The following is a 15,536-nucleotide window of genomic DNA, read 5'->3' as shown; positions in this document are numbered from 1 at the left end:
ACAGAACATCAGGAGCTCTGTGGGAGCAGTGTTACAAGGAGTCAGGGGCTGGCAGCTGCAGAGCTCGCCCTGACTGAGAAGATTTCTTACCGGACCCGGAGTCCGAGGCTGTGGGGACTAACTCCTACCCAGCAGCAGAATCCGTCAGGCAGGGGATTCCAGGTCCTCTGGCCAAGAAACCCGAAGGCACGGTCACACGCATGGGACCAGCACCGCCGTCGTGGAGCGGAAGCTACTAGAAGGCCCCGAGTCACCGGCCATACGGGTGAGCACCACACGGTACACTGAGGGACGTGGGCTACTTATACCCGCCTCTAGCAAGGTAGCCAGAAGAGTACAGTTAGTTTGGGAGGCCTACAACTCCGCCTGGCCAGGGGAGATCCCATCTGCTCAAGGACTGACCAGGCCCCAATCGCTAGCCAGTACTCCGGGAGGGTCTATCTTTGTCACCAGTAAAGACCCTGAACTACACCGTACCGTCTCCGAGTGGTTCCTGCTACCCCCATCATCCACGTCGGCTGCCCTGAGGCCATACCCCTCCCGATGGGGGTTATACTATCACGCTGCACAATCCTACCACCGGCCTCAGCGGTCTGCCCTGCAGCAGCAGCTCCTTAGCTGTACTCAACGGGTGGCGTAGTCGTCCAACATCTACCGCTGATACATCGCCGCTCAGTTTGACTCCCTGGGCACGGACCGGGTCACCGCCACGAGACTACAACCCTCAACAGATCCGGCTCTGGGTAAGCTCCCGCGTGCGCAACGCAGCGCGACACAGGCCCAGGGACGCGTCAACTTTTGGCGTAGTCGGCAGGATCTCGTGCCCGCAACCACCGGGTACTGCGTGCCTGAAAAAGACTGTTCAAACTTACCTGTGGTGAAGATTCCCGCCATCCGGCGCCATCTTCAGCCTTCTTCCTGCCATCGGTGAAGATTCCCGCCATCCGGCGCCATTTTCAGCCTTCTTCCCGCCTTCCGTGGAGTTTTCCCGCCGTTGGACGCCATCTTGAAGACGTCGCGCGGGAAGAAGAGGGGCGTGGACTCCGAAAGCGCGCGAGAACTGAAGCCCCGCCTCACGTCCGGACGTCGCGTAAGGTCCTGGAAGGAGCCCAGCAGACGCCGACGTCACAGGAGCGCGACGGAAGGTCCTCAACCCTGACGATCTACTGCGGAGCCGCGGCCTACGGAAGAGGATCATCGCAAGGTAGGCCACGGTCCACTAGGGGGGAGGAGGATGTCGGATACGGAGGAGAGCTTCACTGCCTCAACCCCCGCCAGCGCCACCGCTGCTGCAGTCATGCCTTTCACCATGCCCTATATCCCGGGAGCGGCCTGGCTACCCCAGTACTCAGGGGAGTCACATACCCTGCATGACTTTAGAGAAAAGCTGGATAGCCTCTTCCAGGTGTACCCCCTCACAGAAGAGCAAAAAGTGAGCATCCTGGTGGCCCAATTAACTGGGGCAGCCCGAAGGGAGGTAAAGTCCTGGCCACCTGGGGGGAGGACTGTCGCAGGGATACTAACCCGGCTGAGGGACACCTTTGATACCCGGACCAAGTGCTGACGGACCAGGGACCTGCCTTTGAAGCGGAGGTCTTCCAGGAATTCTGCAATCTGTATGGCTGCCGGAAGATAAGGACGACACCCTATCATCCGCAAACTAATGGACTTTGTGAGAAAATGAACCAGGTGGTAATGGATCTTCTGAAAACGTTGCCCCTGGAAGAACGCAGTCTGTGGCCTGAGAAGCTGCCCGATCTGGTGGACCTATACAACCACATCCCGGTAGGTTCCACCAACTGTACCCCGGCTTACCTAATGAGGGCGAGACCTGGTAAGTTACCTGTTGACCTGGAAATGGGAGTCCTGACACCCGAGGACACTTCACCAGAAGCAGACTGGGACACAGAGAGGCAGTATCAGTACCGGAAAGTACAGGAGAGCGTGGAGCGAAGTCTCTGTCAGGCTAGGGAGAGACAAGAGAAAACTTACAACCAGTATGCTCCCGCTGTTCCCCTGGTGCCCGGAGAGCAGGTCTTGAAGAGGAAAAGACGGCTCCACAAGTTGGACGACCAGTGGGAGAAGGACCCGTACACCGTACTGCCCTCAAGCCACGAGAACCCGAAGGTCTGTACCATCAGTAAAGACGGAGGGGAGACCACAGCCATTGTATCCCGGGACCACCTGAAGAAGTGTCCTGAACAGTTACGGAACCCTGAAGAGGAACAAGAAGACCATCGACCCGTAGAGGAAAGGGAAGATATGGTTAGTACTGTGCTCGGAGACTTCCCTCGGTCTTGGACTCAAGTCAATGGTGCAGTTGTGGTACCCGTACTCACCTTCCTCCAACCAGCATCCCAAGCACCTACGGAGCAACAGGTAGAGCTGGAAGAACAGCCGGTCCAGGAGGCAGAAGACCCCACACCAGCAGATCAGGAGGATCAACCCTCTGCTTGCAGTGAGCCTGCCATATCCCTAGTGAGCCAAAGGGCCCATAGACAGCTGCCCAATTTACCCTTGACAGCTCCTACACCCTGTAGTTCAGGGCCAGACAGTCAGCTCCGTAGGTCCACTAGGGCCACTAGAGGCCAGTTACCCGCACGTTGGAGGATTTGAAGTGTATAAATTGTTTTATTTGTGGTTACCTGTTTTTCTTGTTGCTTGTGTATAATTATGTGTTTCTAGTTGTTTATAGGAGTCTTTGGTGGATTTACCGGGAATCCTGTGTACATAGTTGGAGCGTAACCCAGGACGGACTAAAGACTGTTAAGGACTCGGGCCAGGACAGACCCCTACCTGGTTACGTCTCCCTGTTTTGGTGAAATGGACACCTTGCTTTCTTCAAAGACTGCACCCGGTTACGGACATGCCGTGACCACCTTTATGTGTTTCTTTATTGTATTGTTATTGTTATATCTTGTTATGTTTTTCTAAAATATGTTTAGTCCCGGAGTACTAAATTTCACTAGGGGGGAATGTGACACCCCAGGGGTCTGGTTGCCACAGTGATAGAGATATTACGTCTGAGAGCAGGTGGGAGGTCTCTTGGTCAGGAATCCTATGCATGCCACACCTCCTGCACAGTCCTGGGAGGGGAAGAACTTCCCCTATATAAAACTGGGGCTGAGGCAGGGTTAGTGAGTAGAGAAGAAGTAGAGACAGAGAAAAGAAGCAAATATAGGAACAGAACATCAGGAGCTCTGTGGGAGCAGTGTTACAAGGAGTCAGGGGCTGGCAGCTGCAGAGCTCGCCCTGACTGAGAAGATTTCTTACCGGACCCGGAGTCCGAGGCTGTGGGGACTAACTCCTACCCAGCAGCAGAATCCGTCAGGCAGGGGATTCCAGGTCCTCTGGCCAAGAAACCCGAAGGCACAGTCACACGCATGGGACCAGCACCGCCGTCGTGGAGCGGAAGCTACTAGAAGGCCCCGAGTCACCGGCCATACGGGTGAGCACCACACGGTACACTGAGGGACGTGGGCTACTTATACCCGCCTCTAGCAAGGTAGCCAGAAGAGTACAGTTAGTTTGGGAGGCCTACAACTCCGCCTGGCCAGGGGAGATCCCATCTGCTCAAGGACTGACCAGGCCCCAATCCTAGTACTCCGGGAGGGTCTATCTTTGTCACCAGTAAAGACCCTGAACTACACCGTACCGTCTCTGAGTGGTTCCTGCTACCCCCATCATCCACGTCGGCTGCCCTGAGGCCATACCCCTCCCGTTGGGGGTTATACTATCACGCTGCACAATCCTACCACCGGCCTCAGCGGTCTGCCCTGCAGCAGCAGCTCCTTAGCTGTACTCAACAGGTGGCGTAGTCGTCCAACATCTACCGCTGATACATCGCCGCTCAGTTTGACTCCCTGGGCACGGACCGGGTCACCGCCACGAGACTACAACCCTCAACAGATCCGGCTCCGGGTAAGCTCCCGCGTGCGCAACGCAGCGCGACACAGGCCCAGGGGCGCGTCATATTCACAGACCCCCAGTATAACATTCCCCACACCCTCTATACAGTATGTCTTCACAGCCCCCTATACAGTATGATGTCTCCACAGCCCCCTATACAGTATGATGTCTCCACAGCCCCCTATACAGTATGATGTCTCCACAGCCCTCTGTACAGTATGATGTCTCCACAGCCCCCTATACAGTATGATGTCTCCACAGCCCCCTATACAGTATGATGTCTCCACAGCCCCCCAGTATAACATTCCCCACACCCTCTATACAGTATGATGTCTTCACAGCCCCCTATACAGTATGATGTCTCCACAGCCCCCTATACAGTATGATGTCTTCACAGCCCCCTATACAGTATGATGTCTTCACAGCCCCCTATACAGTATGATGTCTCCACAGCCCCCTATACAGTATGATATCTCCACAGCCCCCCAGTATAACATTCCCCACACCCTCTATACAGTATGATGTCTTCACAGCCCCCTATACAGTATGATGTCTTCACAGCCCCCTATACAGTATGATGTCTCCACAGCCCCCCAGTATAACATTCCCCACACCCTCTATACAGTATGATGTCTTCACAGCCCCGTATACAGTATGATGTCCCCACGTTCTCCAGTATAATGTACCACACAACCCCAGTATTATGTCCCCATAGTCCCCATACAGTATAATGTCCCCACGTCACCCAGTATAACATCCCTCAAAGCCCATATACAGTATGTCTCGCACAGCCCCAGTATAATGTCTGCCCGCAGACCTCTATACAGCATGATGTCCCCATAGCCCAGGTATAATGTCCCCCACATAATATCATGTCTCCATAGCCCCCACTTCAATGTCCAAATAAAAAAAAAAATGAAAAGCTTATACTCACCTTATCCTAGCTCCCCGTCCACCACGATCGCCGTCTCCTCTTCTATCTGGTGCAGCAGAGGACACTGGACAGTGTGATGCCGTCGCGCCGCTTGATGTCCCCTGCATGGCCGGTAACTCTTGCTGGAGTTACCGGCGGAGCAGGGAGCTGACTTTTTTTATTAAATGGACAACTCCTTAAAATAAAATTCTGGCTGCCAACTTTAGGTGGAGCTTACTGCAAAAAATAAAACTAATACAGTAATCCCCAGAGCTCCCTTTAGCGGTGGCTGAATGCAACCAACATTTTCTCATTTAAAGGGGTTGTCCACCTTTGCGTGACAGTTTTTAACTTAAATGCATGTATTTGGATCTAAAATACTTTTTTGCAATTGTATTTCATTGGCTTTCTGCACAATCCACTTTGATGTGATCTGTGATCATAAATTAGTCAAGAGGCTCCCAGAAATAGATCAATATAAGATCTACAAACACTTTCATGAGACTGTCAGAATGAGCTCACTGATTGATTTTACGTTAACTTATTCTGCAGCTAGCAATAGAAAGGGCAACTCTGAGGATATGGTAGGCAAAATGATTTTTTAGCCATAAAGAATCTGTTTCGGAAAAGGGCTTGTATTCTTTTTAAAGAGTATCTATTGTCAGGTTTTTGGCTATGTAATCCGATTCCATAATGTAGGAGCACTGACCCCGATTACAGTGATATGTCACTTTCTAGACTTTTTGCTGCTACAATCAGTGTTTTATCAGCAGTAGATTATCTCTTCAGGGCAAATGTCCTTGTGCATTCTAGTCCAACCCGGCCACCATCATGGATTGGCAGCTTTCTGTCAATATACAGTGTACACAGAAAGCGGCCAATCAGTAGTGTGGGCGGGGATTATACAGGGCTCAACATTCCGAGCTCTGCTAGATCTGCAACAGAAAAAACTGTGATTCTATCAGAACTACTGCTCCCAGTCAACTAAGTGATACATCACTGGAATCAGAGTTTTTATCCCTACATTCTACTGCTGACAGATTCCCTTTAAGTAGAAAATACTTACATACATGTAGAAAGATTTTGTTCCATTTGATAGAAAATTGGCTCATTTTGAGTGGACTGGATTGTGCATTATGGATGTATCTAAACCCAATTCCCTTTATTGCCTCCCATCCATTAGTTGAACTTCATGGACTTGTATCTTTTTTTTCTTAAAATGTAACATTAGTGCTATAAACAGTGTCATTTTAATTATTTATGAGAATCTAGGAAGTTGAAGTGGTTACTTTGTATTCCCCCAGTGGTCTAGGTTAGTAAAGGGGTTAAAATGTCATTATAAAAACAAATTAAACTTAACTAGGCTGAGTATTTGGTGACTGATTTCTTCATAGGAGTTTAAGTCTTCTGCTTCAATTAACACAGCCATATAGTTACAATATAGAATCCTGTCTGCTTGCAGCCGCCACTAGGTGGAGCCAGCTGTATACACATGTATACAGCTCTACACTTGCATGTGTATAGAGATGTCAGGAGGAATAGACAGTGACCAAACAAGCTGTCAACTGTTGAAGGTGTGTGACCAGCTTTACGGATGATTGTTTGACCAGCCAGTTGCTATAAATCGTTTATGGCCAGCTTAAGCCATGAGAAAACGAAAAGGGGGATGAATTACAGTATTGTCTTGATTAATTGCAAAAAAACAATAAAAAAATTATATTCTAATATATATATTCACATATTATATTGCAGTTCCTAATTTGACCACTAGTTTTGCCATAGAGTCTTTCGTTTATAATTGGAAGTAGAAGAAATTACTTATGCAGTTATTATTATATTAATGGCCTTGCATTAAAATTATGTATTTTCTTATATAAAAAATAAAACATTTTGGGTTGAGTTGTCCTTTAAAAGCCAAGTAATGTAAAGCGTGTAAAATATAGGGATTTTTCTTAATAACTTTGCTGAGGGATTGGTTCATATGTCTAAACTGACTCCTTGACATATATTCCTCGGTGCGTATTTTCACAGTCAGAAATAATGGGATCTTATTCTGACCGCATAAAATTACCCACCAGACACAAGCCGCTGATAAATATATCATATTTCATGCTCGAAAGATTGTTTCCGCCTGTAATGTCCTGCAAGATTGGGAACTTCAAAGTAAATTCCAATAAAAATAAAAATGTGTCCTAGCGTTGAAGGAGAAGGAGTCAGTTCGCCATGGACGTTCCTGTCCAATATTATTGGTAGAAGAGCGTGGCGGGTGTCGCGATGTTGTGCAGGGAAAATCTTTTAAGATACCGCTGCAATAAATCAACACTGCAGCCTTTCATTTACAAGATCGTTAAGGATCCCTACTAAGCTTAAAGTGATCGCATATCCTAGCAATGATATCATCACTTTATGAGGTGGGAATAACCCCTAAATCATGGGTGAGGTCTCTGGTCCTTACAGGAGAAGCACATTTCCTCCATTGTAGCGATCTTACTTCTCATAAGGTTACAGTATTATTACAGTGGGGGGAGGTGAATTGGTCGGGAATAGTTTACCTAAGACTTTGGCAGAGCATTGAGTTTGTAGGACATTGTTTACTTTTACATTTTGGTGGGCCCTTGAGTTGGTCAGGTTCTGTTTAATTTCACACCTTGTTTGGCCAATGTTTACTTTGCATGCTTCACTAATTTAATTAAACTGTACTAATCCTAACTGCTTCCCAGGTGACGATACCAAGACATTATGTTTTAAACTTTGGAAAATCATAAAAATAAATGGGTTTCACATAATGCTGTACATGTTTTTTCCACTACAAAACGCACAAAAACCTCATACCTTCATTTTTTTCTGTGATTTTGCACTTAATCATTGCTTTCTATGGGTGATAAAATGCAAAAACACAAAAAAAATGCTGAAAGAAGTGACATGCTGCAGTTTTCCAATTCAGTCAGAAAAACAAATCAATGTGTGCGCATGAGATTTCTGAACTCTCATAGCTTTCGCTGGTACTGTAAAAGCAGCTTTTAATTTACATAAATGTGCATAAAAAATGCAGCAAAAAGGTAACGTGTGAACATAGCCTAATGATTCTAAAGTCTCTCCAGACGCCCGAGTGGAATAAACAGTTAATATTTATTTTTATACTCACTTCTTACCTGTCCTGGCACCACAGCTCTCTGTCCGATCCTCCGTTAGCTCACTTCCTCCCTCTGGCTCTGATCTTTTCAGTCTTTTCTCATCAGCGATCACTAGGCTTCACATGACATCATTACATGTCTGATTTCGTGACATCATGTCATCACTTGAAGCCAAGACAAAACTAGTGGAGCCAAAGAGTGAACACAAAACAGGAGACCGGAGCCAGAGAGATGAAGTGAGCTAACGCAGGACTGGGCAGGGAGCTGTGGTGCCAGGACATGTCTAAGGGAAAGTTGAATATAATGAATATTTTTTATTTTGTATCATTATTTTCTGCCATTTTGCTTGATTTAAGTGAATTGAAGAGCAAAAAAACTGAGTTCTAAATTGAGGTAAAAGCATAATTGACAACTTTTCAATCTCTCTTTCCAGGAGATGGGGTATTGCTGAATTATTGAAATAACCGTATCCCCCTCCCTGCAGGTTATACAGTACATGATCCTTTTACCGTTCTCTGGACATCTTGTCTTGGTGTCATGGCAAAGAAAACTTTGGAGGAGCACCACTTTTTTCACTTTTGCAAGCTTGGGAAGTTCTCCAACTTTTTTTGGGAGTCCAGGAGTAGAGATGGGTGAACTTTTCAAGGTTCGATTCAATTCCGATTGATGAATTTCCGGAGGTTCGCTGAACATATCTAAACCTCATTGGGTTTGCCTCCCATTGAATCCATAGACAACACCTTCAGGACGGCCCAAAAGCTGCCCAAACAGCTCAAATTATTGCTAATGACGCGCCCCCAGGGCCATGGGGTACTCGGCAGCCGGGCCTCTATGGATGCCGGTGGGGGATATCACGGTGGCTGGCCCGGTCCGTGGCCCAGGGCGGTCACCCAAAAGGGGAATTATTTATAGGGGATTTGTAAAGTGTTTGTGATGCAACCTGTGGAATGCGGCTAAAGGGAGCCGCAGCTGCGGAGCAGGTCCTCTGAGGCAGATGTTAGGGCAACTTGTGATGGAACGGCTCCCCACAGGTGGAGCTGGCCTCAGGGCAGCGTTGGGTAATGGATGGTGATACAGGGGAGAGAGGGCCAGGGCAGTTCAGGAAGAAATGACGGACGCTCACACGGGGGTTCGCTTCGGTACCTTTACTGGTGTAGATGCAGGTATGGTCCAGGTTACTCCGTAGGCAGGGTGCATTTCTGGACTCTCCCCAGTGAGCGGGTATAGGGCCTCATGATCCGTTGCTTCCACTTGCTAAGCTTCTGACCTGCCTGGAGCTAGGCCTGGCTTTATTACTGTCTCTCTTGCACCTGCTGACCTGGTGGTAGAGCCTTCTCTTGGAGATCACTCTCCCTGGACGCTGGGGCCTCCGTGACTCCTAGCCCTGGTGCAATAGTCAGCGTTGGTCGACATGGGACTTGTAGTCCTCCAGGTATCCTGTGGTCCCTACTGGGTATAAAGGGGCCCCGTAGGCGCGGACCCGGTGTCCGGTGTATATTTCAGGGTGAGCCTGGTACGCTCCTCTGTCCCCTCAACTCCTCTCTCCTTTCCTCCTTGCCGTCGGCCACACTAAGGGCCCTCACTACGGCAGCAGCAGACGAGCTGCGTCTTCACTGGTCTAGGTGCCAGCACACTCTGTGACTAAACACCAAAACTAAACTCCACTGAGCTGCCTGGCTCCACCCTCCCTATATATATCCCTATCAGGGCTCCCTCTGCTGGTCTGAGGTGGTAGGGTGGAGGTTTGTGAATGTAATGAGGGCCTCTTGTGGAGAAGTCCATCCATGCACCCTACTGGGTTCTGTGGCACCTGTGCGTAGCAGGGCGACACACTAACATCAGCAGCAGTAGCTACAGCAGGCACAGAAGCCACGACAAAGATGTCACAGACTTCAATAACGCGAGATCAATGAAGCACACTAAAAACTACACCATCACCTAGTCGGCACAGTCTATGATTGGGGTGCAAAACTCCTGGGTGATCCATGACTTGTTCATCTTCATGAAAGTTATGCTGTCTACACTTTCAGGGGACAGCCGGCTGTGCTTATCTGTCAGGACACAACCAGCAGCACTGAAGACACGTTCTGAGAGAACGCTGGCTGCCGGCCATGACAACACCTCCAAGGCGTGACAGGCGAGCTGAGACCATTCATCCATTTTTGAAGACCAAAATGCAAAAGGGGCCAAACTCTCCCTGATGGTACAGACATTGTGCTCGAGATGCTCCTGCACCATCCTCTCCAGTCGTTAACTATGTGTCAGACTTGTACTTTGTTGTGCTGGTGCACGGGCTGGTCTAAAAAATGTGTGAAACGACTCACAGAAATTGCTTCTGCCACTTTCATGAATTGACGTTCCCGGGGTAGGAAGTCTACAACTCTGATGCACACTATGTGCCTCACTGCTGTCTTGGGGAAAACCTCTCTTAAGATTGTCTACAAGCGTTTCGATACTTTAGCATGCGCGCGTCCCTTTCCAGGGCGGGAAGCATCTGACAAAATTTACTCTTGTACCGTGGATCTAACAGAGTGGCAACCAGTGGTCAGCACTATTTTGAATCCTAACAATACGGAGATTGTGTTGCAGATAGTGCAGCAAGAAGGCGCTCATCTGTCGGGCTCTTCCATGAGGTCCAAGTCCATGGTATGTTGGTGGCGGGGTAACACAGAAGTATGCTTCCTCCCTCCCCTCCCACCAACCATGGACAACAGAGAGGGGATCATTATCCTCGTCATCTCCTGACTGTTGTGCACTCATCACCTCTTCCTCTTTGTCCTCCTCCATTTGTTCCTCAGCTCCTGCACCTTCACTAACAGTTTGTCTGGTACCACGAGCCCCCCTCGATTGCTGTAATCCACCCTCCCTTGGCGCCCGCCTGTGCTGCGACAGTCTGGAACTTAGAGATATTGTTATTCCTTCTGCATCCTCCGCTGCTTGCTCCTCTTCCTCTGGGACCACCACCTCTTCCAGAAGACTATTCAAAGTGTGCTCCAGCATGTAGATGACGGGAATAATGATGCTGATGGCATCATCAGCACTAACCATCTTTGTAGCCATTTCAAAACTGTGCAGAAGGGTGCAGAGGTCCCTAATCTGTTCCCACTCCGCAAACGTGATTAGCACCACGTCCGTACTGAGATGGCCCAGGCTATGCAAAATGAAATACTGCGTCAGGGCTCTTCGGTACTGCCACAGTCGCTGTAACATGTGCAGAGTGGAATTCCACAGTATCAGCACATGGCATATCAACCGGTTAACCGGCAGGACCAAAGACCTCTGTAGCAATGCAAGTTGACCAGAGGGTGCGAACGGTGGAAGTGAGCACACAGCAATCGTGCTTTCTGCAGAAGCACATCCAGGCCGGCATAGTGGTGGACAAATTGCTGTACCAACAGGTTAAGGACGTGTGCCATGCAAGGTTGCCTCAGGGTAGAGCCGCCACCAGGTTCGCACCGTTATCGCACATGGCCTTCCATGGCTCCAGGTTTAGTGGAGACAGCCATTGCTCAAACTCGGTCTGAATAGCTGTCCACAACTCTTAAGCTGTATGACGGCGATCTCCAAGGCATATTAATTTTAACACTGCCTGATTGCTGTGACCCCTGCTTGCACAGTATGGAGGTGGGGGGGGGTTCTCTGCACTCTTGGAATGTGTGTCTCATTAAGGCACAGGTTGAGGGCGTAGGTGGAGGCCCTAGATGAGGCAGAAGCAGTGAAGGAAGTGTTACATACACAAGTTTGTCCCACAAGCCTTGAGGATTCCAAGACTTGTGGAGCAGCCCCTTCCCCGCCAGCCCCCATAGCTACCAGAGTCACCCAATGCCCAGGCAGTGAGATGTAACGCCCCCGGCCATGCTTGCTGTGGTGAAATGCACCCTGGCAGACATAGATTTTGTCAAGGCACGGGTGATGTTGTCTGCAACATGCTGGTGTAGCGCAGGCACAGCTTTCTTAGAGAAGTAATGGCGACTGGGCAACTGATACTGGGAGACTGCGACGGCCATCAGCTATCAGAAACTGTCTGTATCGACAAGGCAGAAAGGCAGCATTTCTGTGGCCAATGAATTGGAGATGGTGGAGTTCAAGCTCTAAGCTTTGGCATGTGTAGAAGGATGCAATCTTTTACGCTATTACAACTGCGGGACAGAGGGCTGGGTGCGGTGCTGAGTGAGTGTGGAGTAAGGTGAACCGGACAAACTGCTGGACTGTGAGTGAGGTGCTGGAGGAGAGGTTTTGGTGGATTGAGAAAGATGTGGCGTGCTCGGTGAAACAAACACAGCAGGCATGTCCACTTCCGTAATAGCGGTCAGGCTCACAGTCACCCCGACTGGAGCGGGTAAACAAGTGGGGGTTCTGTGGACGGAGACCTATATAAGAACACTTGCCATGGTGACGGAGGAGGAATAAGCAGCAGATGCGATTGATGGGGTGGCCGGTAGTTGGTGAGGCCCACTAGTTTGCACTTTATTGTAGTGAGATTCCCAGACTAACTAGTGTTGTTTCCTCGCTCATGTGCCAGTTCATGCATGTAGTACTCAAATTATTGAAATTTTTGCCTCTACTGAGTCGTTTTTACAAAGTTGGCAGATAACGTGAGTTGGCTCATCCTTTGCGGTCTCAAAAAAAGGCCCAGGCTAGGCAGCCCTTGCCGCCCCTGCAAACTGCAGACCCGCTACCTCTAGAGTTGTTGCTGAGGATGCAGTGCTTGTTGTGGTTGCATCACTTCGTGTCTGTGTGGGAGGTCGCAACATAACCTCCTCGTCTTCTTCCTCCTCTTGCCCCTCCTCTGCTGAGCTACTCAGCTGCGTGCCTCTGGGTTCACACCAAGTGGGTTCCACAACCTCATCGTCTTCCTCGCTGTTCTCCCACTCCTTAAATTTTCAAATATGGACTCGTGCCTGGCCAAAAAATTACCAGCACCAAATATTTCTATGCACAAATGTGGCCTTGTTTCAGGACCACGGTATTAGTAGAAGAATTTAAAGTTTCAAAGGTGGACTCCTCCATGGAACACAATATTAGCAGCACAACAGAGTTATATGCTGAAATGTAGTCTGTTGGCTCTGGACCACACTATTAGCAAAAAGGGTTGATTTTCTGGAAGGTCGAAAGCCACCCAGGATCCTATCTATCTGAACTAGCTGACTGACAAGCAACCTCCTAGCTAACTATCTCACTATTCAGTAGCAGCAGGAGGAGCAGCCTCTGTGCACTGTTACACTGACAAAATAGCGCCAAAACAACATGTCCGCTCTTTATATGGAGAGCGACATGTGACTTCTGCAGCCAAAGACACGTGCCCTTGTGTCTAGACGTTGTGGATGGTTCCTGTGCCCTGATTGTCTGCCGGAATCTCCACACATTAATAAAAAAAACCCAAAACATTAAGAATAACAGTCTGCCGCTCCTCTGACCTCTCCCCACCCCCTCCCCTCATCAAACATGTCCCTCATCATACAGCACCACTATCCTAGCCAGCATCATCAATAATAACTAGCACTCAATGCCACTCTGCTGCACCAAAAGCTAACAATATAATGTCTTATATTAGAAAGGACATAGGGCCAGATAGATCATTTGCAGTTTTTTTTTTAAGTCCCTTTTCTTTTCTTGCCGTGTGTTATTCATTGACTTATTTTGCTCCAAATCCATCAAAGAATAAGGTTCACAAATTTTACAGAAAAAAAAAAGCTCTATGTTTTATTTCTGACCCATTTTATAACTTTTTTTGGGGTAAAAAGTTGCAGGTTTTGCTAAGTGGAGCAAAATAACCAGCATATATAAAATTACTCCTGGGAAGTGGGATTGGACTACATTTGTGAGAAATGTTATGACTTTTTTTAAAAGGGGCAGAGACCCTGATTCCAGTGATGTATCACTTAGTTTACTGGGTGCAGCAGTTATGATAGAATCACAGTTTTCTCTGCTCGGAATGCTAAGCTGTGTATAACCCCGCCCACACCACTGATTGGCCGCTTTCTGTGTACATTGTATAATAACAGAAAGCTGCTAATCAGTGCTGGGGGTGTGGTTGGACCAGGAGGCACGAGACACTTAGTCCTGTAGTGATAATCTCCTGCTGATAAAACACTGATTTTATTGAAACACCAAAACACAGTCTAGTAAGTGACACATTGCTGGAATCTGGGTCTCTGTTCCCACATCTTACTGCTCTTTGCTGAACTCTGTTAATTTGATCAATTTGCTTCATGCAAATCATATAGAAATGGTTGCCATTATTTTACACATTGCAAAAGATTGCATCAGCATGACAAGGCTCACATGATCTCAAGTGCCGCTGTATGGGGTTCCCTATAATGTCTTGCAGATATCACATGGTATAGCACAGCCAATAAGGAGGGATTTTTGGAGCCGGTATAAAAGCAGAGGCAGGGAATACAGCTTCCACTTTGTGTCGAATCTGGATAGTGAGAGGACGTCACAGCACACGGTTTAGCCATAGAGATGGGGAGAGAAGCCTTAAAACACTAAATGAACATTACAGATAGTGTGTGATAGTACAGCAGTGAAGCAGATTTGTGGATGAGGAACAAGTTGCTGCTTACCATCCATTTACCCATAGCCATATATGTTGAGGTCACTTTGATATTACTAAATCTGTGTTTACATTAAAAAGCTTTGGAAATAGGTTGGATACAGTCCTGGGTGAACTCATAGAGAATAAAGAACATGGTAGAATATTTGTTTCTCCTATATTTTTAATTTTTATAGTGGGTGGAATTACAAGATCTGTCAATTTAATATAAAAGTAAATAGAAAAAAAACCCAAAACTTTTAAAATGTCTGAAGAAAAGCCCCTGTAAGAGCTAAGTATTGGAGTATTTCCCAGTAGTGGAGTATTATTCAGTCATCATGACACTATACACAACGTATTTGCAAAGAAACCATGAATTCCATTATGAAATATTGCATTTTCCTCTTCCTATAAGTCATTTTATGGACAGTTTGACAGTTTGTTCACCTTTATACGGATATTTTCAGAGGGCGATGCCGGGCGATAAGCTCAAGGGAAGCTATATGGGTGAAAGGGAATGAATTTCAATAAATTACAATTTGAGTATGAACTCTGTTCAGTAAATTTCAGCAGATGTCATGATGTGTTGAGTAATCTGTTCCATGGTCCACACACGAGAGGCTATAAATATGTGCTGGGTACACCGTCACCGTCACGGATCTGATGCCTGATGACATTGTAAATGAACACAAGTTACACTGAATGTAAAGACATCCAATGATAAATAATCTTCTATTTGACAATTATAGGTTATAACTACTTAAGAGTGCACATAAAAACTACCGCCAAATGCAGTCAACTTTTCTGGTGCCGGACTAGCAAATGGTCCGGAACAATTTTAGTAATTAATCAAAAGGAGGGAATGATTTTTGAAAGACAAGATTTATTGAGTGCACATAATCAGAGATTAGCAAATAGTTTTAAATTTGAATTTCGACAAATTTTCTCCAAAAATTCTATTTGCGTGAATCGTACTATTGAAAATTTACCCAGTGACTCTTGGAGATGGAAAACGACTCTGCCGAACAAACTGTGCTCCACT

Source organism: Phyllobates terribilis, unplaced genomic scaffold (genome assembly GCF_046119375.1).
Source record: "Phyllobates terribilis strain yellow unplaced genomic scaffold, ASM4611937v1 Scaffold_9__5_contigs__length_417890890, whole genome shotgun sequence".
Classification (NCBI taxonomy): domain Eukaryota; kingdom Metazoa; phylum Chordata; class Amphibia; order Anura; family Dendrobatidae; genus Phyllobates; species Phyllobates terribilis.
This window is presented reverse-complemented; position numbering follows the sequence as displayed.